This window comes from Mauremys mutica, chromosome 2, assembly GCF_020497125.1.
Source record: "Mauremys mutica isolate MM-2020 ecotype Southern chromosome 2, ASM2049712v1, whole genome shotgun sequence".
In the NCBI taxonomy this organism is placed as follows: domain Eukaryota; kingdom Metazoa; phylum Chordata; order Testudines; family Geoemydidae; genus Mauremys; species Mauremys mutica.
In genome coordinates, this window is record NC_059073.1 from 223,515,767 (window position 1) to 223,541,392 (window position 25,626).

At 45.8% G+C, this 25,626-nt stretch overlaps 1 protein-coding gene across 7 annotated transcripts in view; it reads right to left on the bottom strand.

Annotated features, from left to right (window-relative positions):
- The window catches only part of RARB (retinoic acid receptor beta), a 499,718-nt gene that overhangs the window by 167,184 nt on the left and 306,908 nt on the right, over positions 1-25,626 (bottom strand). Inside the window, exon 1 of one of the 7 annotated variants that reach the window (XM_045003223.1) lies at positions 10,248-10,265. The exons of the other annotated variants lie outside the window; for them this stretch is intronic. The gene's annotated coding sequence lies outside the window, so the exon portion shown is untranslated. Of the gene's footprint in view, positions 1-10,247; positions 10,266-25,626 lie in introns of those variants that run through there. 7 annotated transcript variants of the gene reach the window in all.

The window sequence follows — 25,626 nt, forward strand, 5'->3', positions numbered from 1 at the left end:
GAACTCCCACCGAAACATGCAGACCTCACTCGGGTGGGAGGTACCACTCGCACACCGTCTCTGGGTCACTTCCTACCACATTTCCAGGCATTGTAATCCATTGAGCACCGGGGCTCCCGGGCTCCTCAACACAGGTGATTCCCTGCGACTCCATCAGCTGCAGCCCTCTGATCTGGCTCTCAGGGTCTCCAGTTCCCGCAGGCAAAAGCTGTGATGGCTCGTCAGCTGGAGCCTCTACTCCTGGTCCTTCCCCTCCAGCTGTTAGCCTAGAATGAGTGGGGCTGCTCCCTTTTATACTGAGGCAGTAGTTGGAGTATGCCCAGAACAGTCCGAGTGGCGGGACTTCCGCCACCCATAGTGTGGGGTTAACCCTCTCTTGTCCAGTACAGGGTATGCATACCCCATCACACAAACCCACAGCACTCTAGTTCTACATAGGCCAGCCGGAACTTTCTTGGCCACCTCTTTTTCATAATTGTTCATAATTATTTATGGTTTATATCCATATGCATTGCAAACCCAAGTGCATTCCAGGGCAGTGAATGATTTAATAGCTTTGGAGTTTTCAAAAGGCCAGGGATTCTGGAATTTTGCAATCCACTGGGAATTCAGAGCAGTTTCAAATGTGGATGGGTACACGTCTTTACTGATACAGCAAGTGAAACATGACACGGATTTTTCCTTACCTACTGTATTGCATACACCTAGACAAATTACATAGGTGTAAATCCATTGGAGACAACAGAGTTACTCTGGATTACCACCAGTGTGACAAAACAGAATTTGACCCATGTGTTTATACAAATATAATGTACCTGTTACAATATGCAACTGCAGAAGCTGAGTAAAACAGTAAAATTACATTAATTTTTCCTTAAAAACCCTATAAAATATGTATATAGATCCACAGGTCTACATATTTCACAGATTGATTGATCAAGTTAGTTTTCTTTTGTTCTTGGTTTTCAATTCTCATTCCAACATCTAAAGACTGGATTAGAGATATGACACAACACTACACAGCAATTTAGGCCAACATTTTCAAACTTGGCTGTTTAAAACTGGATCCATGAATCCATACTTAGGTACCGTTTTCAGAGTTTCTGAGCATTCGCAGTCCTCACACACTTGATTGAATGCTACAAGCACTAAGCACCACTGAAAATCAGGCCATTCTTTTATTTAAGATCATAAATATGAATTTAGATGCTTAACTCTAGTACCCCCAATTCAGGCAAGTTTTGTTTTGGGCCACTTCAACAGAAACAGCCCCCAAAACTGAAAAACACATGGGACCTCTTGAAAGACTTGTGTATGGATAGAACAGCAAAAGGATATGATAATCGGTGACAATTATTTGGATTGTCCCCAACGCCAACAAAATACAATCTGAACACTTTCAAAAACCACTCTTACCGTAGAAATTAAGAAATGGTAGTTTGGGTATGACAAATGTGTGCATACAGTAGGCATCATTAAAACTGATGCTTTCTATACCAAAGTATTTACCACTATTAAAGGGTTTACAGTATTCCCTCAGAATGAACGATACCACAGTACATTTAAATACAGCTGGGTTTTCAGGGTGATCACTGTTTATTGCCAAAGTATTCTCCCTCCTCCCCCGCCCCAGTAATTTTTTTTAGGGCATTAGTTGGTGCAACTTCAAATCAATTAATTTTAATCTTGGGTGCCAACAAAATCATATGCTTAAAAATCAAGCCCCTACTATCAATTTCATCCAGCACAACAGTTGAATTTCCTATTTGTTTGCTTTCAGACTTTTTGTGTGTTGTACCTAGGGTTGAGTTCAGTTAGATGCAAAGACAATGCAACGACAGAACACTTTTCTTTTCCTCTGGCTGCTGAGGAAATCCCTGTTTTAGATTAGAAAATAACTAATGATTGTGTGTCCCTGTATGCTTTGGAATGGGGCCCCTTATTTTATCTACATGGCAGCTACCTGTCAACGTGTGGTGCTTGGAGTAGCGCACAGGGAGTTCATACACACCAAGACTATCTAAACAGACCATTAAGTGCTAGTAAAGTAACACATGTGAACGACAGGTCAATAAATTTTAAACAACTTATGTTCACTGCAAAGAGCGGGCTGTTTTAGAACACACTGTGTTTACATAAAATCAATTTTACAAGCATTTAAATAATTAGGGAGTACACCACAATAATAATTATATTCTGAATTCAATACAATAGTTACACAGTAATCTAACTGATCCCATTGTTTATTTGCTTTTGTTTTTTCCCCAAGTTTCTTGTTTTTTAAATATTTCCTTGCATCTTTAAGGGAACAGTAGAAATTCCAACTTGTGTCCAAATAAGTAGCAGTTATTATAGTCTATACTAATTAATGTGTGCTTGATACATATTTTACTGAGCATATAGGTGCAAATGGTATCAAGAATCAATTCATGCTGTGAACATATGCTATTATTTTTATCCTTTCTAGGACTATTTAGAAAGTCTACACTGTATAAAATCAATCAACTGACATTGAGCAATCTATAAATATGCCCAGAAAATCGAAATTTTCCACATTCAATTTTATGTCACAAATTAAGAACATTTAGATTAAATGCTGCTTGATCTCTTAACTCTCTGACCCTTATGTGTCAAGCAGGTCTATTAATTATAAAGGGGGTGCTTACACACAGAGAGTCATGGGCAAGTGGATGGAATCAATGTGGTACTCAAAAGATCTCCAATTTCAGTAAGACTAAACTCAATCTTATCTGGAGCTAAAGTGGCAAAGGCACGGGCACATTGATTTACAGTGCTAAGCTTCCACATCGTTTTTGTTGCTTTTTCAGCTACAGGCAAAAGACCTAAATGTGTTGTGGGTACTATAAATTCACATTTGCCATCAGAATCCATGATGCCATCTGTTCCCTAAAGAATCTACATAACTTATGCCAATGCAAACCATCTGCAAACTGTTCTTGCATGCGAATTCTTGTGATAATGCAATGTGGTGCATATGTGATTTCAAAGGAAGACCACTTCAGTTTCTTTTTAATTGTCATTGCTTAAATCAGATGTTCTACAGAAACCTCTCCTTAACAGATTTTTTTAAAGTCCTTGATGTTCATTCTCTATCATTGTTCTCAGATTTCTTAATGTTATTGTAAGATAATGGACCTCAGTGTAAGGGAAAGTAAAGAGCAGAGAGAGAGAGGAGCTGACTCTGTGACATGCTGAGCATCCTCCCCTCCCACTGAGCTTAGCACAATTCTCAGCACTTTATTGGAGGCTCTCGGTATTTTGGAGTCAAAAGTGACGAGAGAAAGAATTTGGCTCCTTGAGTAAAGAAACGGGACTCACTCAGTGTATGATATCATTGTGGACGAGACAAAGAGTAATATACAGCTTTTGGTCCACTATACAACTCCCATTTCCATCACTGGGAGTTGCACATGCAGATCCAGAGCAGTGTAACAATAACCACCATATCAAAATGAACATCACTGAATGTGCAGTCTCTCACTGAGTATCAATTTATCTGTTGCTTTCACCAAGCAAAACCAAGGACACTTCCTCATGAGCAGTTATACAGGTATGAACTATAATGATTATTTTTAAGAGTTCTATTCTGTGAAAAGAATCCCTATGACTATTTTAACAAGGTCCATCTAAAGGTGACCTTATAAGAAGGAGAGAGTAACTAGTGTCTGCTTGGTATGTGGATGAGGTATCACTTTGCTGCCAAGAGAGCCTTTCAGTCAGTTATCTTCTCTACATATGTCTATTTTTTCTTCCTCAAACTTGATAATTTTACACATTGATTTGAAACACAGCAATCGGAAACTACATACTGATATGCTCTGAATGGTACCAGGTGTCTGGGATGAACTAAATACTGAAAGGTTAAGTGTGTGTAGTAACGGCAGGCATGTGTGTAGATTGCACAATTGTACAGTCCCCAATTCACTCTTTTGCTGAACAGATAGAGTACTGAGCTTTTAGGTCATTTTCCATATTTAGATGCCTATCCAGCAGATGTGTCTATATTCTCCCCCCAGTCTATGACCATACATTCCAAGTTCCAGAACTTGAGTTACAGCAGCTTGTATGCATGGTTTGTCTTTTCTCTTATGAGTTTATAAAAGAATAGCCAACATCAAAAATGGAGCATATTTCCTTCCAATAGTTGGGTATCTGTGTGCTCTTATGTACAGCATAACTGCTTTTACTTTTGTCTTCTATTCCTAACAAATGTTGTAATACCTCACTCTGATATTGTGTACTGTTCAAACACGACAAAAAGACTATTTGAGAGGACAAAGAGACATGGATGTGGGTGGGTGGCATTCCCAATTAGACACTGTGACGCAAGTGTGCATTCATAGAATCATAGAATCTCAGGGTTGGAAGGGACCTCAGGAGGTCATCTAGTCCAACCCCCTGCTCAAAGCAGGACCAAACCCAACTAAATCATCCCAGCCAGGGCTTTGTCAAGCCTGACCTTAAAAACCTCTAAGGAAGGAGATTCCACTACCTCCCTAGGTAACCCATTCCAGTTCTTCACCACCCTACTAGTGAAAAAGTTTTTCCTAATATCCAACCTAAACCTCCCCCTCTGCAACTTGAGACCATTACTCCTTGTTCTGTCATCTTCTACCACTGAGAACAGTCTGGATCTATCCTCTTTGGAACCCCCTTTCAGGTAGTTGAAAGCAGCTATCAAATCCCCCCTCATTCTTCTCTTCTGCAGACTAAACAATCCCAGTTCCCTCAGCCTCTCCTCATAAGTCATGTGCTCCAGCCCCCTAATCATTTTTGTTGCCCTCTGCTGGATTCTCTCCAATTTATCCACATCCTTCTTGTAGTGTGGGGCCCAAAACTGGACACAGTACTCCAAATGAGGCCTCACCAGTGCTGAGTAGAGGGGAATGATCACATCCCTTGATCTGCTGGAAATGCCCCTACTTATACAACCCAAAATGCCATTAGCCTTCTTGGCAACAAGGGCACACTGTTGACTCATATTCAGCTTTTCGTCCACCGTAACCCCTAGGTCCTTTTCTGCAGAACTGCTGCCCAGCCATTCGGTCCCTAGTCTGTAGCAGTGCATGGGATTCTTCCGTCCTAAATGCAGGACTCTGCACTTGTCCTTGTTGAACCTCATCATATTTCTTTTGGCCCAATCCTCTAATTTGTCTAGGTCCCTCTGTATCCTAGCCCTACCCTCCAGCGTATCAACCACTCCTCCCAGTTTAGTGTCATCTGCAAACTTGCTAAGGGTGCAGTCCACACCATCCTCCAGATCGTTAATGAAGATATTGAATAAAACCGGCCCCAGCACCGACCCTTGGGGCACTCCACTTGATACCGGCTGCCAACTAGACATGGAACTATTGATCACTACCCGTTGAGCCCGACTATCTAGCCAGTTTTCTATCCACCTTACCGTCCATTCATCCAGCCCATACTTCTTTAACTTGCTGGCAAGAATACTGTGGGAGACTGTATCAAAAGCTTTGCTAAAGTCCAGAAATAGTACATCCACTGCTTTCCCCTCATCCACAGAGCCGGTTATCTCGTCATAGAAGGCAATTAGGTTAGTCAGGCATGACTTGCCCTTGGTGAATCCATGCTGACTGTTCCTGATCACTTTCCCCTCCTTTAAGTGGTTCAGGATTGATTCCTTGAGGACCTGTTCCATGATTTTTCCAGGGACTGAGGTGAGACTGACTGGCCTGTAGTTCCCTGGATCTTCCTTCTTCCCTTTTTTAAAGATGGGCACTACATTAGCTTTTTTCCAGTCATCCGGGACCTCCCCCGATCGCCATGATTTTTCAAAGATAATGGCCAATGGCTCTGCAATCTCATCGGCCAACTCCTTTAGCACCCTCGGATGCAGCGCATCCGGCCCCATGGACTTGTGCTCGTCCAGCTTTCCTAAATAGCCCCGAACTACTTCTTTCTCCACAGAGAGCTGGTCACCTCCTCCCCATACCGTGCTGCAGAGTGCAGCTGTCTGGGAGCTGACCTACTATGCAACATGACCAACTGCTTTCCAAGTACAAACATATCCAATCCAATTGCACTAACTGATGATTGAAGAGCTTGCTGAAGGCTGGCTCCTTAGAAATTACTAGCAACAAAGGTTTTACAATTCTTAAAAGAGTCAATCTGCTTGTAATTTCATTCAGTCAGACCTCTTGCTCTGAGGTACTACTGTCAGTCTGAATCTTCCACACGGAGTGAGTATTACTGCTTGGAAATAGTCTCTTGTCATCTACCCTTCTCCACCAGCTTTCCAACTAACTGATTATAAACCTAGCTCTGAGATTTTAATTTCCATTACTCACCTACTACAAACAATGTTAAGCATTGTGAAGACTGACGTGGTTGATAAAATTAACTATGACTGACAGTTTTCATTTGCTCAAGCGCAAAGGCTCTATTTTCACCACCCTCCTTTTAAAGTAGAAATGAAAGAGGGCATTTAAGTATACAGTGCCTCTTATGTACATAATGCCACTTCTACCATCTGTGAAGGCTAATTTTTACTGTTAATTCTGTTTCTGACTTCAACAAACCTGTTTCTTGGCTGTTTCCTAGATCTGTGTGGCTAATTGTCATCTTTAGGCTGTTTGCAAGAGGGGGTGATGTCTTGTTTTGTTGGAGTTTTCAGCACACTCAAAATTTAAGCAAAAGACAAAGAAAGATCAAAGTCACAAAAATACCTGAGTTTCCACCACTGCTGATAAGCGGACTTTCATTGAGCAAGTCCCAACAGCATCTGTCATAACACAATGTATTGCTGTGTTCAAACATCTGCAGGTCACATTATTTCTTGACAAGGCAGCAAGAGGGGAAAGTAAAACTGAGGCAGGTTATTAATCACCCACTCACTGTTTCCTGTACAACCCAGAGGAAATAATCAAACAGCATAATGAGTTATAAAAGGGGATTGCTGAGAAACAGAAATACACAGTTCATTTAGTATATTTCAGGGGCCCACGTGATACAGTCCAATCCAGATTACAGACATTTGCCTTTATTTATGAAATTAAGTAAATGACATCTGCGTCCACACTTGAATGAGGGTCTGATGGTATCCTACATAAAAAGCAGCTCTCCAGAATTACAAGTCTCGCTCTTGAATGCCCCCAAAAGCATGTCATTTGACCCAAAGTAGGGGCAATGAGCTCAAAATAATGCTTGGTGATATTACATCATTAGGAATGCAAATCTGGAGGGAATTTTTCACACAAAAATTAATGCCATCCTTAATTAGAATAACTCTGATTCATCTCTATATACAGCTGTGTCCTCATGAGGGAGTTTTCTGGCTAAATGTGATTTTACATATCTGTCAGCTCTAAATCACAGATCCTAATACAAAGCGTAGCACAAAGGAACTTTATGTTAATTTGCTGATATCCCTTGGGAATTCTCAGTCCATAAAGCAATGAATGGCCAGGGAATCATAAATATAATCCGCAAAGATGTGATCTCAGTTTTACCCATCTAACCCCACTGACTCAATGGTGTCACGTAGTAGTGACTGAGAACAAAAGTGGGCCCAACATTTATTTTAATGTGTGGCAGATATAACTTGGTCCATTACTGTTTTTGTTATGCAAAGAGAAAAGGGGTATCCCTTTTCTACAGGCTGGCACTTTGCAATGTCAAAGGACAAGAAGAACTTGTGAGAATGAATAGATTGGGAACTGTATGAGGTAAAATTCTGCATCATCCCCACACTTCTGGGATAAACAATAGAGGTAAACTTCTCTCTGAATACGTTCCTAATGCTATACTTAAGCAAACAAGCAAAACTCAGCAGAATGTTCATACAAAACAGGCTTTTGATTTATGCAGGAAAGTGCTGATATTGATAGGCTGTTCCACTAGGTTTGCAGGACATCAAAGGCTCGTCCTCGCTCCCACTGAAGTCAATGGCCAAACTCCTATTAACTTCAAAGGGAGCAGGGCTGTGCCCAAAAAGATCTTCAAAGCCAGCATGCCACCACACTGTGTTGCAGTGCATAATAAAATCAGGTTTGGCATATTGTGTTAGTGAGCTATATGTATATAGAAGTATCCTAACTGTGCGATGATGAGAATACGAAAGGGGTGCTATATTGCAGAATGGACAGTCTATGCAAGACTAACAGCCTAGATACTGACATTGTGCTGCCTCTGTTACTACACTGCCACAAGGTATACTCCCTAGAATGGATACTTGGTCAATATTTGCCATGTGTGATAAGTTTTGTATGCTGCCCTGGACAAGCATCGTGGATTACTCTTTTGACAATTAGGGCCCCGATTTTACTTTTCCAACACAAACATGAATGAGTATCAGCCAACATTAGTCCCTGTTTGAAAGATGCTGAGTGTATTTTTAGTTAGGAGATTAATAGGGAGTCCATTCCAGCTTCAAAAGGAGTGACTGGAACACAGAAAAGTACGTTTAAATTTGTCCTTGAATACAGAATTAGTTGAAGGAGGACTGTGGTGGTGTGGGTTGTTTTTTGTTGTTGTAGTTTTTATGCATATGGCTTACCAACCCCATTACTGCCAGGTCTGCAAAATCAAAGGGCAGGATCTGGTAGAAATTTTACTACTTTGTAAGGGTCAAATTCTGACCTAGATGTATATGGAGTTCTCTATGATTGCAAGTCAATAGAAGCCCCAGGAATCCCAGAGCAGAATGTTCTTGCTGGAAAAACACCCAAATGTTTGATGTAGCAGATTTCTTTTCTTTCGAAAGAGCAGCATCTGGCCTTAAGTATTTTAACACACTGACACTGATGAGTATGACATATTGTAGACTTGCTGAGTTTCTTCCTTTATTTGGAGATGCTGAACTTGACAGCAGTCAGCATTACCAGGTGATGCCTCAAGTCAGTTTTTTAAAGGTTATCTGTTAAAACTACAGCTGATTAATATGGCCCAATGACAGAAGAGGAGCAATAGATCCCTTATGGCTGACCCTTAGATCGGCATTGTATAACACTAGGCACGTTTATATACACCTGGAAATCTGTTTGTAATTAGGAAGTGATAATGAATCCATTTATCAAGAGAAGGCCTGTCTGTCAGCAGCTCTGGATGCAAAACCAGGTATTTATTGTAAATCCCTCAGGCTTTCTATGGAAGCTGCGCTGGCAAATATGAGCCTGTGGAACCTAAAAACTGGTTCTTTCAGTCTCTGGTCTAGCTCTGAGGAAGCCATTTTTTGTTGTTTTTATGCATATGCTACAGTCTTCCCTCTAATAAACAGCAAAAGTTTAAAGTAATGGGTTGCATGCATGAAAAACCTTTTACTTCAAACACAATTGGGTTTCTCTTAGCAGAGGCGTAAGGTGCTCAAGAGTTTTTGCTGTGATGAGCATTAAAGCAAGAGAGTCCTATGCAAACTGCAAATACTTGCCAGAAGTAGCAATAAAGGGAGGGACATGTAGATAATGAGTGATCAGGATAGCTGTGATAAAGAGAGGTATACACAGCTGAACTGCCTCACAAGACCACACAACTTCCTCACAAGGTCACTCAAAACCTGGAAAGCCTATTGAGATGATACTAAGACTGTTTCATAAATAATCTGATTAATATGAGTTTCCGAAGAAAGCTCAGACTGAGAGAAGACTGAGATTACGAGCTTTGGAAATTGGAAAAACAGAACTACCATCAAAGAAAACGGTCAGAAAGGATAAAAGGGAATGGAAGGAAATGGGAAGGGCCTTGCCAGTAAGTGATCTCTCAGTAGATATCAAAACCTGAGCATTCAAAAAAAAAAAAAAAAAGGGTAAAAGAAACAAAGCCATTACAAGTGGCATCTGGGTGTATTTAGCATACTGTGCAACTCACACCGAAGACAACACCGTAAATAATATTGTTGAGAGCATGCAAAACAATAAAGGTGCTAATGTTGACTACTACAAGAAACCAGAACAATTTGGACAATACCAAAAGCAACTGAAAGTTAGTGTTTAGTGTAGAAGTCAGATACTATCCAAGCAAGTGTTCCACTAGAAGGCCAATACAAACACTCACCTCTGGCAACAAAAGGACAACAAAAACATCCACAGGTCACCACTATAAGGCTGAACAGCAGCAATAATTTTCAAAACTGGTCTGTTCAGCAGCTATACACAGATTATTATAGAATAAAGCATGAAAGTCAGACTAGTATTTGTCAAATAATTTTTTAGAGAGGGATTTTAAAGTTTACCTCAACTACCTTCTCAGCAATCAACTAATTACCTTCTTACATCTTTTGAGCAATTGAAGAAATTTAAATCCTCCCATACTGATTCTTGCCAAAAGACGACGACTTCCAAGGGACCGTTCAAGATGGAATTACATTCTCTGCACCACCAAGGCTGTATATTAGCCACATGAATCTGCTCTGATATCTTTTTAAGAAGAAAGGGAAACCAGAAAGAGGCCATTGGTGTATCAGATGTTCCCCAGCATGTCCAAGCCTTCTTCAGACATTATAGAAGGCAGCTTTTACTAGAGGATAGAACAGCAATGTCCATAACATCTCAAAAAATCCAACACTCCTTCAGCCACCAGTCGTCTTAACTGTTTTCTGAAAAATAGTCCATTAAGGAAACCTTAGAATATACACAGACTGAGGCAAGCGAACAATCCTGCTAAGAGACTAATTGAAGAGGCTAACTGGCCAATAACTTTGGCCCTTATTTCCCTGAGAGCTTCAGAAAACTGTGTCAATGACAAAATAAAATTCCAATCCAGGATCGTTTCTGGTGGGGGCAGTTATAAAGATGTCACTTGATCTTTTCCAAGGACTCAGTTGTGGATTTCTCAGAAGCCCTAGGCAAGTTTATCTTAAGTGCCTATACACCAGGGTTTCTCAAACAGGGGTCGCCGCTTGTGTAGGGAAAGCCCCTAGTGGGCCGGGCCAGTGTGTTTACCTGCCCCGTCCGCTGGTCCGGCCAGTCGCGGCTCCCACTGGCCCACGCCGCTTCCAGCAGCTCCGATTGGCCCAGAGCAGCGGTAGGTAGGGGAACCAGTGGTAGGAAGCAGCTCAAAGATAAAGCCAGAGAGAGAAGGCCCAGACTGCTGAGCTGAGGGATCCTGGGCTGGAACTTGGAGAAAAGGGTGGGCCTGGATTCCCCTACCAGCCATTGGGCAAATGGCACAGAGGCAGTGAGCGGGAAGACTGCCTAGGATTATAAGGAACTAAACTCCCCACCGCAGGAGGGTGAAATATGGACAGTGACACAGCCGGAGGGTCGAGCCACGAAGAGGACACTGTGGTTCCTGAGGGTGCGAGAGGTGTTGCAGGCCGACAGCAGTGATAGTATGTGAACCATGGACGGGGGGCATTAGCCTCGAGCTAATCCCCAGAGTACCACAAGGAGGCGCCAGTTCAGTGCTGAGTGATGCACCCCATGACAAGGAAGAATGGCAGACCCACATAGGCTGCTCTCCTCCCCCTCAGCCTAGCTAGCCCATGTATGGAGTGAGGGAATGCCACATCTCTTTACTCCCTTGTGCAGGCACATAAGGTAGCTCACCAGAACTCAGAGTTTATAAAGTCGGAGGATCAACCAGTAGGAAGTATTTTGAAGAAATGTGGTGATAACTGGGGACTAATAAGAAAAAATGAATCGAGAGAAAAAACTGGTGAGAAAATGTCCTGGGATGGTAACATTTGAACTTGATGCTTAAAAAAAAAATTCCTAGTGCATTACCTCTAACACAAATAAAGTGTAACCAAAAGAATTCAACTGTTTTAAAACCAAGACTGTAAGAGAGAAGCAACAGATTGAGCACTAGAATTAAATTCGCCAAATCTGAGGAATACAGATGACCCATCACCAAATAAGATGCAATCAAACAAAACTCATTAAGAAAATCTGATTTGTTCCTCTTCAGTTGATAAACACTCAAAAGAACAAATCAACAAAAGGATGAGCAGGAACGATGATATGCTGGAGAATGTATGAGGGAGTGCAGCTAACAGCCTAATGGAGAAGAAAGAAAAAATTCATTCCGCCTCTGTGCAACACCCAAGAGATAAGGCAGAGCACACCCAAGAGGAAGGCAGAGCACACTGGAAGAGAGAGAACTGTATACGCCTTTGTTTGGAAATTTTTACATCAGATGCCTCCAGTCAAGCTTTAGGCACAGTGAGTATTAGATGGGTTTTAAATGGAAATATCATCTGGTTCCACTGGGGCATTATTCCTAAGACACCAGGCAATAAATCAGTCCATGGAGCCCTTAACAGTGGTCCAAGGAGAGCTGGAAGGTGACATGGTGCTGGTTTGCCTCCTTAATTCCAGGCGTTTCTACAGAATTCAGGCTTTTCATTGCAAAGGCCTGAAGGTCTGTAACAGCAGCTGCAAGCAAGGAGAAGGAGCCATCCAAGTTGCCACATAAAAAGGATGGATCAAAACTAGCAGTGGTACCAGGGCTGCAAGCTACCAGAGGAAGAGAGAAGTCCGGGAGGGGGGTGGGGGGGAGGAAATGAGGCAGTTTAGGCAAGGTATACAGAGATCAAAGAGCTAAGGGAAGGAAACATTCATGGAGAAGAGAACCAAGCAGTGAAGTTGCATGTGGGGGGCAGAAGAGAAGGAAGGATGAAAGAAGAATTGAATATGTGGGAGAGGGAGATGAAACAGGGAGGAACACAGTGTGATTAGCTTTTTTTCTAATAGGACCGTGCACCCCTGCAACTGCTACAGTTTTCACAGGTGGTTGGCCTGCACTCCATGCATGTCATCGTCCTCCCCATCTCACAACCTGTGGCAGGCGGTCTTCTAGCCAATGCTTTGGTGCCCGGGGATCGAGTGCAAGACAGTTGATTGGCAAGCATTGAAGTTTCAAACTGCACATGGAGAAGGCTTTTTACTAATAAAGTATATTTATTACTCCAGTGTTATTTTTAACTTTTTAAAATTACTTACTCTGGATCATATGAAAGAGGTCCCCCCCATAATCACACTGGTAAGGTTACCAACTTTCTACTCGCACAAAACCGAACACCCTAGCCCCACCCCCTGCCCTGCCCTCCTGAGAGTCCCCACCCCAACTCTCTCCATCCCCACTCCCTCTGTTGCTTGCTCTCCCCACCCTCACTCACTTACTCGTTTTCACTGGGCTGGCTCAGTGGGTTAGGGTGCGGGAGGGGGTGAAGGCTCCGGCTGCGGATGCAGGCTCCAAGGTGGGGCCAGAAATGAGGTGTGGGACCAGGCTCCAGGTTGAGGCAGTGGGTTGGAATGGGGGCGGCAGTGAGGGCTCTGGCTGGGGGTGCGGGCTCTGGGGTGGGGCCAGGGATGCAGACGTGGGCTCCAGGCTGGGATCGAGGGGTTTGGAGAGCAGGACGGGGATCAGGGATGGGGCAGGGCTCCGGCTGGCAGTGCAGGTTCTGGTGTGGGCCCAGGGATGAGAGGTTTCAGGGGGGCTCAGGGCTGGGGAAAGTGTTGGAGCTTGGGGTTGGGGCCTGGACTTACCTCGGGCGATTCCGGTGCAGCGGGGCTAAGACAGGCTCCTTGCCTGTCCTGACTCTATGCTGCGCCGTGGAAGCAGCCAGCAGGTCTGGCTCCTTGGCGGGGAGGCCAGGAGGCTCTGCGCGCTGCTCTCACCCACAGGCACCAGCCCCCCAGCTCCTGTTGGCCATGGTTCCCGGCCAATGGGAGTGTGGAGACAGTGTTCAGGGTGGGGGCAGTTCCCTGAGCCCCCTGCCATGGCCCCACCGGCTAAGAGCAGGACCTGCTGGCCGCTTCCGGGGCACAGCACGGTGCCAGGACAGGTAGGGATTAGCCTGCCTTAGCCCTGTGGCACCACAGACCGGACTTTTAACAGCCTGGTCAGCGGTGCTGACTGGAGCTGCCAAAGTCCTTTTTCGACCGGACACCTGGCAACCCTACACACTGGGGAAGAAGCTTGTGGAGTGGAAGCATTGGCTGAGAACATGTGCACAGATGAGGGGTTGGAGGCCAAGAGCATTGCAGTAATGTTAGGAATGGTTGTGCTGCTGTCATGGGCAACTCAGTAAGGAGCCAGTTGTTGTATCAACCAGGCAAGGTTCTAACAAACTTCAACAGGACTTTATTTTTAAAGTGGAAACCTCTTTACCAAGCTGCTGCTGCACCCTCTGTAACTCTCACTCTGCCTCCTCAACTCCTCCCCCTCCTTCCTCTTTCCTGTCCTGTCAGACTCCCAACAGCCAGTGCTCACAGTTCTAATAATCACAAGCAACATCTAAACACCACACCAGTCCAACAAGCTGCTGAGTACTCCCAAGGTGGCTGAACATGGCAGGATTAGGTTAGCTAGAAAGCTGCTGTTGGTATCCTAAACTGCAAAACATAATGAATTATTCTGACAACAAGGTCAATGCACCCACTGAAGCCAAAAGGGGTTTTGAAGGTATAATATCGACTAGCCCTTGTATTGACTTGATGGATACAACTCTTCCATATATTTTCAGTTGTTCCTGTCAGACAAATCATTTCATCCCATTCTAGCATTTTTTTGTATGAATAGCATAGGTCTCAATCTGAAAGCAAGCAAATCCTGACAAGAAGACTTGAAATGGGGTTTTTAGGGAAAACAAGGATGCATTTTGGCAGACCCACGAGAAGCTGAACTGCTACTAAATTCTGTAGATTGTAGTAATAAGGCTTAGGTCCTACACCCGATAGAGTTTTGATATTATCATCTTTAGGCATTAAGGTATCTTGCTGGCCCTCTCTACAAAAGAACATTGCAGCAATGCCTTCGTCAAAAATATAATTCAGTAAATCTACCCCTACTTTATGAGAGAGGAAGGTACAATCAGAGAATGAAGTCATTCTCTAGAATAATCATCCCCAAAGAAGAATTGTGCTACAAGCACTTCGTAACTGCTGAACCTCCTTGGTAGTTTAAAACATTCAGTTGTATTCTCCCTCTATCTCTCACTCCCCCACCCCCCACCCCTCACCCCCACTAGATTTCCTTCCTTCCTTTGTCTGAGAGCCTCTCTCTTTCCTTTCGGTATTTTGAACCCCATTAAGAAAGTTCTTTTTATTTCAAGTATCAGAGGGGTAGCTTTGTTAGTCTGGATCTGTAAAAAGCAACAAAGAGTCCTGTGGCACCTTATAGACCAGAGGTCGGCAACCTATGGCACGCGTGCCAAAGATGGCACACAAGACAATTTTTAATGGCACGCTGTTGCCTGCTGGGGTCCCGGCCGCTGGCCCCGCTCAGCCTGCTGCCAAACCCAGGGGACACAGCCGGGACCCCGGCAGGCAGCAGCATGCATTCAAAATCTTGCCCAGCCCAGCCCGCTCTTATCCGCCCCTCCTGCCGGCATTTCCATATGCTTTCCTGACCTCTGTCACTTCCAGCAGGAGGTTGTGTTTCTGGGTTAGCGTGCCCATACCGCTGCCTGGTGTCTGCGGAGTCTGAGCGACCCCGGAAGCGGCCCCGCCGGCGGGGGCAGGAGAAGGGACCCGGCTCCACAGGAGTTGCAGCGCCTGTGAGGCCTGTAAGTGGGGAAGGGTCTTGGGTCTCAGCTGCACCATGCGCTCGCCCACCCCGAGCACGGCCAGCCCCGCTTCCTGGACTCAGGCAGGCTGCCCCGGGGTTGGAGTCCCAGTGCCAGGATTAGTTCGGCTCTGTTCTGGGGCAGGCCACGTCCCACAGCCTGAACCCGAGCCCGGGGGCTGCGGCTCGCCGCCTGCTGGACCCTGGGAACAGCTGGGTCACACTTCTTTCCCCACCCCAGGTCACTGGACCCCGCTCCCCTCCAGCATTGAGGGCAGAACCCAGGAGTCCAGAGCCCTAGTCTCCGTCTGCCCCCCACCCTCTCGAACAACTAGAGCCCAGCTGGAAGCCTAGGAATCCAGAGTCCTCGCTCCCAGCACTCCTCCCCCGAGCATCAGACACCAACCCCTTCCCGGAGCTCAGGAGTCCCAACTCCCACCCCGCTCCCTGCCCTACCTCCTCACACACATCCCAAGCCCCTGCCCTGATCCCTGCACCCCCTCACACACACACAGCCCTCTGCCCTGACCCCTGTACCCCCACATCCCCCAGCCCTGACCCCTGCACCTCTCTCATACACCCCAGCCCCCTGCCCTGACCCCTGCACACCCCACAACCCCAGCCCTGGCTCCCGCACCCCCACACATACCCAGCCCCCCCACGCCCTATGCCCTGACTCCTGCACCTTCCTCACACACCCCTAGCCCCCTGCCCTGACTCCTACACCCCCACACATACCCAGCCCCACCCTGAGCACCAAATCGGAGCTCCTGCATCGCCCTCCCCCCATATTCCCACCTGCACCCCTCGCACCAAATGAGAGCTGCCCAGGTAAGCACTCTACACCCAAACCTTCTGCCTCAACCCTGAGCCCCCTCCCTCATTCTAGCTCCTGGCCAGACCCTACACCCCAACCCCGAGACTGCTCCTTCACCCCCAGCCCTATGCTCAGTGCACTCCCACCTTCAGCTCAGTGCAGAGAAAGAGGAAGAGATTGGGCTCAGCCCACTGCCAGTATGGGGTCCCGGCCGTCGGCCCTGCCCAGCCCACTGCCAATCTCGGGTTCTGGCTGCCGGCCCCTTGCCAGCCGGGGTCCCGGTGCCGGTCCCACTCAGCCTGCTGCCAGCCTAGGTGAACGGAACCCCAGACCAGCAGCGGGCTGAGCGGGTCGGCAGCGTAAGATCAACATTTTAATTTAATTTTAAATGAAGCTTCTTAAACATTTTGAAAACCTTGTTTACTTTACATATGACAATAGTTTAGTTATATAATATAGACAGAGAGACCTTCTAAAAACGTTAAAATGTATTACTGGCACGCAAAACCTTAAATTAGAGTGAATAAATGAAGACTCGGTACACCACTTCTGAAAGGTTGCCGACCCCTGTTATAGACTAACAGATGTATTGGAGCATAAGCTTTCGTGGGCATGGGCGCCAACTTATATGGGCTCCTGGGGCTAAAGCCCCAGGAATATTCACAGTCAGGGGCTCTGCTCCATCAATATTTGGAGCTAGGTTTCGCCCCTTTAAATCCCAGCGGCGGCCAGGAATCAGAGGGCTCTGGGTTGCCCGCAGCTGTGGGGAGCCCAGAGCCCTTTAAATCCCACCCGCGGCCGGGAATTAAAAGGCTCTGGGTTGCCCGCAGCGGCGGAGAGCCCAGAGCCCTTTAAATCCCAGCCGCGGCCGGGAATTAAAAGGCTCTGGGTTGCCCGCAGCGGCGGGGAGCCCAGAGCCCTTTAAATCTCAGCCGCGGCGGGAATCAGAGGGCTGTGCTTGGCAGCCCTCCCCTCCCCTGCCCCTACCTGGAGGAGACACGAAGGGGACTTCTGGCCAGGAGACGGACATCACTCACCTTAGCAGCTGCTGGGGCTTCCGTGAGTGTTTGACCCTATGATTCCCCCCTGCCCCAGCCCCAGCCCCCACTCCTGCCCAGCGCTGGGGAAGGGGCAGCCCCATGCCATCCCCTCCCACCGTCCCCCAGTGAAGCTATGGTGAGGAGCAGCAGGCTGCACAGGGGAGGCAGGAAGCCACATGTGAAGGCAATGCCCTCTCCCCCAGCACCCACCAACCCACCCGCCACAGGAGGGATGGGAGAGGGAGGCTTCCTAGACCTGAGCAGCTGGGGCTTGGGTGAATTTTATGACACCCTGCTCCCCCGCCCCATAGCCACCACCCTGCAGACCCCACTTCTGCCCCATGCTGGGCAAGGGGCAGCCCCATCCCCCATCCACAGTGAAGTTATGGTGAGGGGCAGCAACATGGAAGGCCACCTGTGATGGCAACCCCCCCCCACCCAGTACCCATCATAGGGGAGGTGAGTGAGCTTTCTGGACCTGAGAGGGGCCCTAGGAGCATGTGCAGTGACTGTGGTGCAGAGTGAGTGTGCTCTGGGGGGCAGCGGGGGAGAGGAGGGGTCCCTCCCCTCATCCTCATCCTCAGCCCTGCCCCACCCCAAAGCCTGCACCCCCAGCACCGAGCACACTCCTGCACTGTGAACCCCTCATCCCCAGCCCCACCCCAGAACCCTCACCTGAGGGGAAAAACGTGCAACTTAAATTTGGTGGTCAGTTTGGAGTATAATTTTGTTTAGCACGATACTTGACTATTTTACACCCCTTTAAAGTATATAACTAGTCGTATATAGGTGTTACAAAGTGGGAATGTTCTTAATGTTTTCTCTGAATACTGTGTGGGTGCCTCAGTTTCCTCTCTGCATTTCTCAAGGATCTAGATGGTGGGATAAGGGGGTGTGATTGTTGTAGAGCCCTAGAGGGACAGTGTGAGCTGTCTGCACAGAGAATGGCTGAAACCCTGTCTCCTGGTAACTGATGGCCTGGGCCACTCTCCTGCAAGGTGCCAACTGAAGGTGTTGGAGAACAGAGAGATCGGGTGGCCTCCTAATGCCTGGAAAAGAGACAGAGGCCAGAGGAGGGAGTGTCAGTGCCTATGCGGACTTCTGGGAAGTGCATGGTGTGGAAGGGGATGCTGTGATGCTTTGGAACAACTCCATACAAAGCCAGTCAGGACTCTGGGGGAGCCTCCTCTCTCGGAGCATACTGTCTCCAGGGAAAGAAGCTTACACTTTCCTGGGTCTGACCTCAGAGCATTCAGCATGCCCTTCCACATCATGCACTTTCCACAGCGAGTCTGCCCAGGCGGGTCCTGGGGCAACCAGAGGTCCCTGCACCCCAACTCCGCAGTCAGATGTGACTCTCAGCCAGACAGTAAAACAGAAGGTTTATTAGATGACGGGAACACAGTTTAAACAGAGCTTGTTGGTACAGAAAACAGAACCCCTCTGTCAGGTCCATCTTTGGGGGTGGGGAGCCCAGAACCAAGTTCTGGGTCTCTCCCCATTTCCCCAGCCAGCTCCAAACTGACACTCCCTCCTCTGGCCTCTGTGTCTCTTCCGGACAAGGAGGCCACCTGATCTCTTTGTCACCAACACCTTCAGTTGGCATCTTGCAGGGGAAACTGAGGCACCCACACAGTATTCAGAGAAAATATTAAGAACATTCCCACTTCATCACAACAGGTGCAACAAAATATAATACTGTATATTGAAGTAGGCAAGTGCTGCTTCTGACTTTCCACTTTTAATTGACCCTTGTAATCTTGTGGCACTGACGCGTTGTAGCTTCATTTTATATCGGCTTACAGGGCGGGAGCGGGGGGGCACCACCATTTTGGGCCCCACCAAAAATTATACAAACCTGCCGCCTATGTTCGTGGGTGAATACCCACTTCGTCAGACTGGCTACAAATCTCCCAAATAAACAAAATTTCATCAAAAGCTTTTATAAGAATGTCCTTTTCTCCCAGGGGACCCTTCTGGGGTGCAATTTTTCTAGGCTACTTCATAGTTTTGAAGCAGAGCCTCATCCTCCCTCTTACAAGAGAAGGGGCAGATTAATATGCTGCTCTCCTTCCCAGAACCTGTCTGATTTGCTGAGAAAGAGGGGAGCCCTACCCAGGGGTGGCAGAGCCTTCTCAAAAGTGTGTGTGTGGGGGGCAGGATCAGACACCCCACCCAGAGGCCTCTTTCCTGGAGGTCCCCATCCCCAGCCAAGCCAGAAGCTGGAGCAGAGATGGGGAGCCCGGCACCCCCCCCATCCAGGGCAGGGGGGGCCAAAAGCAGGCTCCCCACAGCTCCCCAGATTCCCCACAGCTGCCCATGGGGTGGCTCTTACCCCCAACCTGGCTCCAGCCAGGGGGAAGGGCCTTGGAAACGCAGCCTTGCCATGGTAAGAGCCGCCTGGGCAGCTGTGGGGAGCTGCGGCGCAGACCCTCCACCTGCCCTGGGCGGGGACACAGGTCAGGGGCTGCTCTTGGTGGGGTGGGGGTCCGCACAGCTCCCACAACTGCCCAGGCTCTACCAGCTGCTGACCTGGCTGGTGGGAGGAGCTGCGGGAGGAAGAGAAGGGGAAAGGGCGGGGTCCGCTCCGGTGAAAAGTGGACGGGCCAGGCTCATCCACTTTGAAAAAGTGGGAGGGCCATGGCCCCTTAGCCCCCCTGTTCTGGCACCACTGGCCCTACCCCAAAAAGGAACAGTAGCCTGGGAGTGTTTAATGTTTAAGATACCAACTTCCCAGTTACTCCAGGACCACTTTCTCTGTCTCTCTGGGTATCTCTCAACTGCAGCTTGGAGATGTGATTCCCAGTACTGGTAGACATATATGTGCTGACCCTTCTTGAGCTAGGGCCTAAAAACAGCCCAAGCAGTGTGGCACAAGCAGTGCTCAGGTAGCTGACCAGTTCATATCCAGGGGGTTAAGCGGGATTGTACTTGGGCAGCTAGCCAAAGCTTCTGTGACCACATTGCTATTTTAAGGTGCTAATTTGAGCAAAGCTCATGCATGTACATCCATCCAAGCTGGAAATCCCACCTCCCAGCATGTAGACATACCCTGACTGTCCAGCTCTGTTGTTCCCTGGGTGTCTATCTGCCCCAGAGCTCTTGGAACATGACAGCCTGTCCTCCGAGACTTCCCCCTCTGGCCAACCTACCCGATTAAAGTCCTGGGTTGACAGTCCTGGAGCCTCTGGGGCAAATTGTGTGTCCTACTCTGCTCTCTTTGTGCAATCAGGTAGTGGTAAAGGGAGCAGAAACTGACCGCCACCGGGATAATCCAGGCATGGGGGAGTTCCCAGCAGGCAAAGAGCTGGACAGAGCCAACTCCTATGCCTCACTCCCTCTCACCCCCACAAAGAGGGCACTGCCAAAACAAATGCACTCCAGCAATCCCCAGCTCCTGTGTAGTTAGCTGGGATCACCATAGTTAGCTGGTGAAGGTAACAGCAGCCAACAAAAGCTTGGCACAGCAGATAATCTGGCCAACTACAAACATGTACAACACAGCAAGTAGCAGTGCGAATTTCCCTATGCTACCCATTAATGTACCTCAAACCTGCTCTGGAACATCTATTTCTGCGGGTTTGAGGATAGTTTCATTTTTATGCCAGTTTGCTTGGCCTTTCTGTTCAGTGGGCTTTAATCAATCAGGGCCAATTCTGATGGTGAATACTGTAATGTTACAGTTCCCAGTCAACGTTTCTCTTCATTAAGAGAACAGCAGAGTTTCAAATAACTGACTCTGAAACATCATTACTGCCAAAATTACATATTTTTTAACACAAAACCTAAACAAACAAAAACTTGCATTGTGAGTTGCTATCAGATTTTCCCTTCTGTTACTTATGTACACAACTAAGAAAACAGATGGGGAGTAGTTGACTCTTGATGGTTCAAGCAGCTTTGATAAGCTCTCAATTTGCTGAAGCTTTTTAACACTATGAAGGATTTCAGTACTAATGATTTTTGGTAAATGAACCATTTTCTGCATTTGTGCTTGAGTCAGCAACTGGGTTAAAGTGTCTGAACATGTGTAGCCTTTCCTAGGTGTGAACTTGTCCAAGTGAACCCTGGCTAGCTAATATTCTACCACTATTTTGTTTCTCACACATAATTATATATATATATGTTGGTCAAAACACACACACACACACATGCACTTTTCTACAGAGAGTGTGAAGGAGGAAAAAAAGAAATACCAATTTTGATTGAAGCTTGAGCGACTGCTTATTACTTGAGCCCCCTAAATGTACAAAAAAGTTAGAATAAGAAAGAAAAACATGCTGGGATTTGAACTGTACTCCAAAAGGTCTTTGCAATCATATAAAATGACCCAGTCTGATTTGAGCTTCAAAAGACACACATAGTTAATACTGATTTTATCAAATAGCATAATAATACCCAGGCTAGAGTTGTTTTTACAAGCATTTCATAATGAATAACATGCCGAGCTGTGGAAACCTTTATATTTTTAGGTTTTTCATCTAGACAGCTTTCAAATGAGGTCAAAAGGAAACTTATGTTTATTTTATTTTATTTTATTACTTTTAAAAATGTCAGCAGAAAAAAAAAGACTTATTTTTCAAACATAAATGGGACCCCTTCGTTTTAGCAAGAAGAAGCTGACATATTACATATGACATATGACATGGGTTTTTGGAAGAATCTTTTACTGATTAAGCATGCAGTGAAATTAAATGCTTAATACAAAACACTTGGCACTAGCTCCCTGTTCAAAATGTCACCTTGAAAATGGCTCTAAGTCATTCGTCATGGTAAAGTTTCTTCATGTTACACAATACTGGCATCTCACACTAATCAACTGCAACTGTGACCAGGCAGCCTAGGTTAGAAAGTTTGCAGAGGCTTCTATTTATGATAATGAGAAAGTTATATGCAATAGTCCTTTGGCTATCCAGCATGCACCACAGACAAGGATCAGCTCCACCTGCTTTCAAGTTGTACACTTTTTCAAGAAGTGTCATTCATAATGATTTGGGGAATACTGACCAAACGTGGTGCGGATGTAAGCACTATATTCAATGAAGCTGCACATGCTTACACCAGAACTGAATTTGGCTCAATGTGCTTGTCATCTGTAGACACTGATCTGCACAGACACTTATTTTATTTTAGTGTGTGTAAAGTATTTGTAAAATATGAAATGTGAAGCATGAATACGTAGGAGAGCTTGGATTTTTTAACTGAGTCAGATGACAGTTTTGTTTGTTTTTCCTGCAAAGAGAGGTATGGACCTTGAATTTATGCACAAAACGGGCTTCAACAGAAAAATTACATCAGAACTAGTACGTACAGTGCCCCTTCTGATTCCAACCACAATGAGGATTCCACAGACTGGCAACACAGTGCCCTCTCAAAGGGTAAAGGGTCACAGGTTGCCCTTTTGAAGAAAAATGTCAGCAGCTCTCTGCCTGCTCTAAGGGCACTTTATTCTGCCATACAGTTTCCATAGATATGACTGAGGACAAATATGGTTAGTGTTTTACCCGTGCAGAGGTGTCTATTTCATGTTTTTGTGTCTCCTGTATTGCTTTAATATTCCTGTGCAATCCAGAATTGATTTCTTAGATCTGCCTTTTGGGAAATAAGTGAAGCAAAGGAAGAAATGCCACAGTCCAAACTTTTTATGCAGTATATGTACCAGATATAATAAAAATCCAATATATTATCATTCCACCCAGTTCCCATATCCTCACTGTGACTTATGCACCCTAAATACAAAAACCAGCAATCTAATATAGTTCAGAAAGATCACCAATACTCATTGCATCCTCCCTTTGCTCCTCGAGGAGCCCTCACATTTTTCCATTCCCTCCTTAATCTGCTCCATATTTCAGTGACCATTCCAACAGCAAAAAGAAGTAGCTGCAGCCCCCTTTGAAACTCATTATCATTTGTTTGGTCAAAGAGAAGGTGTAACTATGGAGCAATGCAAGTCTCTCCCTCCCCACAGTGATGAGGCCAAGTACAGCTGAAAGTACTTCTTGACGGCGAGGGGAACATATCTAGTGTAGAACCTAATATACAATCCCCCTACGTTATGCAGCCATTACCTCACTAACTGTATGATGTCAAATTTTGCTCCAGGCTACAACCTGACAGAGGAAGAAATATGACCTCTCCATTGAAAAGAATTGCTGTATTGCCATATGCATAAATAGCTATGTCTACATGGCCCTGCTGTTCGGACTACGGGAGGGTGAACTGCAGCACACTGCTGGTGAGTACTAAAACATACCTAGTTCACATTAATGTAGTCCTCTTTCAAACAGGACTAATTTAATGTGAACTAAGTACCTTTTAGTTTGCACCTGCAACTTTCTGTTTCAGCACACCACGGTACGGCATGCTGCAATTCACATCCCCGTAGTCTAAACTGCAGGACAAGGTAGGCAAGTCCTTAGTTAACATTGCGGGGAAAGCTTATAGAATTTTTATAAAAGACAAGTTGAGAGAACATCTGACGATGCTAAATTTGTCAGCATCTTTCTTTCTTTCTTCCTTCCTAAGTGTCTTTGCATTCTCAGTTTGGTTGAGCAGAACCATATAGCCTTTGCTTCACAGCGCTTTGTGCTTCATCAGAGAACACTTAGGTGCTAATATCCACTACACGAGCGGCTTAATAACACTAAAAGTGTTCTCTCTCACTGTACATGCTGTGGCGTGTATCTTTTCTAGGGGAAAAAATCCCACAAATAGCCCAGTTATCATAGTACTAACATTAACCTTTAAGTAACGGGGGCTATAATTCAGGAACAGTTCAAGGCAATTCAGAAAAATTACATGGGAACATGACAAGGCAGACATTAAACTCTAGTCTTGGATCTACCCATGCAGTGAGTGGGGCATGGAAATGCTGTGTGGATCAGTCACATTTTAAAGTCCAGTTTCTTTGGTCCATACTTGTGCTGTACAGTAGCCTAAAGCACTGCAATGTGGTGTGTCCTTTCCCAGCGATGCCAATATTCCTGCATAGAACAACCGATGTAAGAACAAAGCAACAACATCTTCTGGCCTGAAAAGAATGTGCTGGCATTTATTTTTTTAAATGAAAAGAGGCTTTATTATCCCCTTTCCGTTTTCACTCCCCTCCTCCTTAAAAATGAGGAGGAGATTTCTCTTCAAAGGTAACACATGTGTCAATGACCTTCTCTTTGCCTCTTGTCTTGTAAAGTCTGCTACGCAGATAAGAAGAATGTGCTAATAATATCTATTGTGTCAGGCTCCTTCACCCTGTTAATTCATTTGATACGACGAGGAGAATAACCTGAATATTTTTCTGTGCCATTTAATGAGGGTAAAATGAACTCTAGTACTCTCCTACTATTTCACAGTAATCTTCAAATCCTCTGCTGTACACAATTTAGATTACTGACCCAACATTAAAAAATGCTGAGCAGCCACAGCTTGTCGCTTCTGAAAAACAGGCCGTATGTTTACATGCAGTCTGCTACCAGATCACAAATAGAAAATAATTTACAGCCTATAAAATCCTATTCTCAGGGAAGATTCAATATACAAACTCAGACAGGAAGTTGGCTTCCTTGGACAGCAAACATGTTGAAATGTAAAACACTCACTAGTCAGGTGTATAATTTGAAGTCCAGGGGGTCTTTCTCAGGTACCCAGCTTACTAAGGCCTCTGAGATATGACAGACCTAGTATGCTACAGCAACACAAAAAAATACCCAATTTTATTTTTCAATATGTTTACACAGTGCATAAGAGGGCAGTCAAACAAAGACGTCACTTTGCAGTTCATCAGCTTTATTCAGCGCATATCTAAATAGTTCATTTCATTGTTCTGGTGCGCAAAACTGGATGATGTAAATGGTTACATCACAGCTTCACTTCTCACTGTTATGGCCTTAAAAATGTGAAAAAAATGTAAGTTGGAAATGTTGGTGATACAGATCACTGTTTTCTCCAGTTCAGGCACTGCATAGCCATATTTAGCATACCTGGAATTAAGCGTCAAGCACAACAGGCTTGCACCTAAGGCCCCGGCTCTGGAATCACACATTTACATGATGTGTGCAATAACATGACACATCACGTACAAGTCTGAGCCATAAGGAGCAGAGTTCCTGCATGAGGTCTTTTTCTGTGGAGCTCTTCTCCAACAGAGGAATCATCTCCCACACTTCCATCTACAAAGCAAGGAAGAAGAGGTGCACACTCTCTCTCCCCCTCCACCCCCACCACCAGTGGAACCCTGGCTGAGGTAAATACATTGGGAGCTGGCTACCTACTTGCTAACTCCCAGTC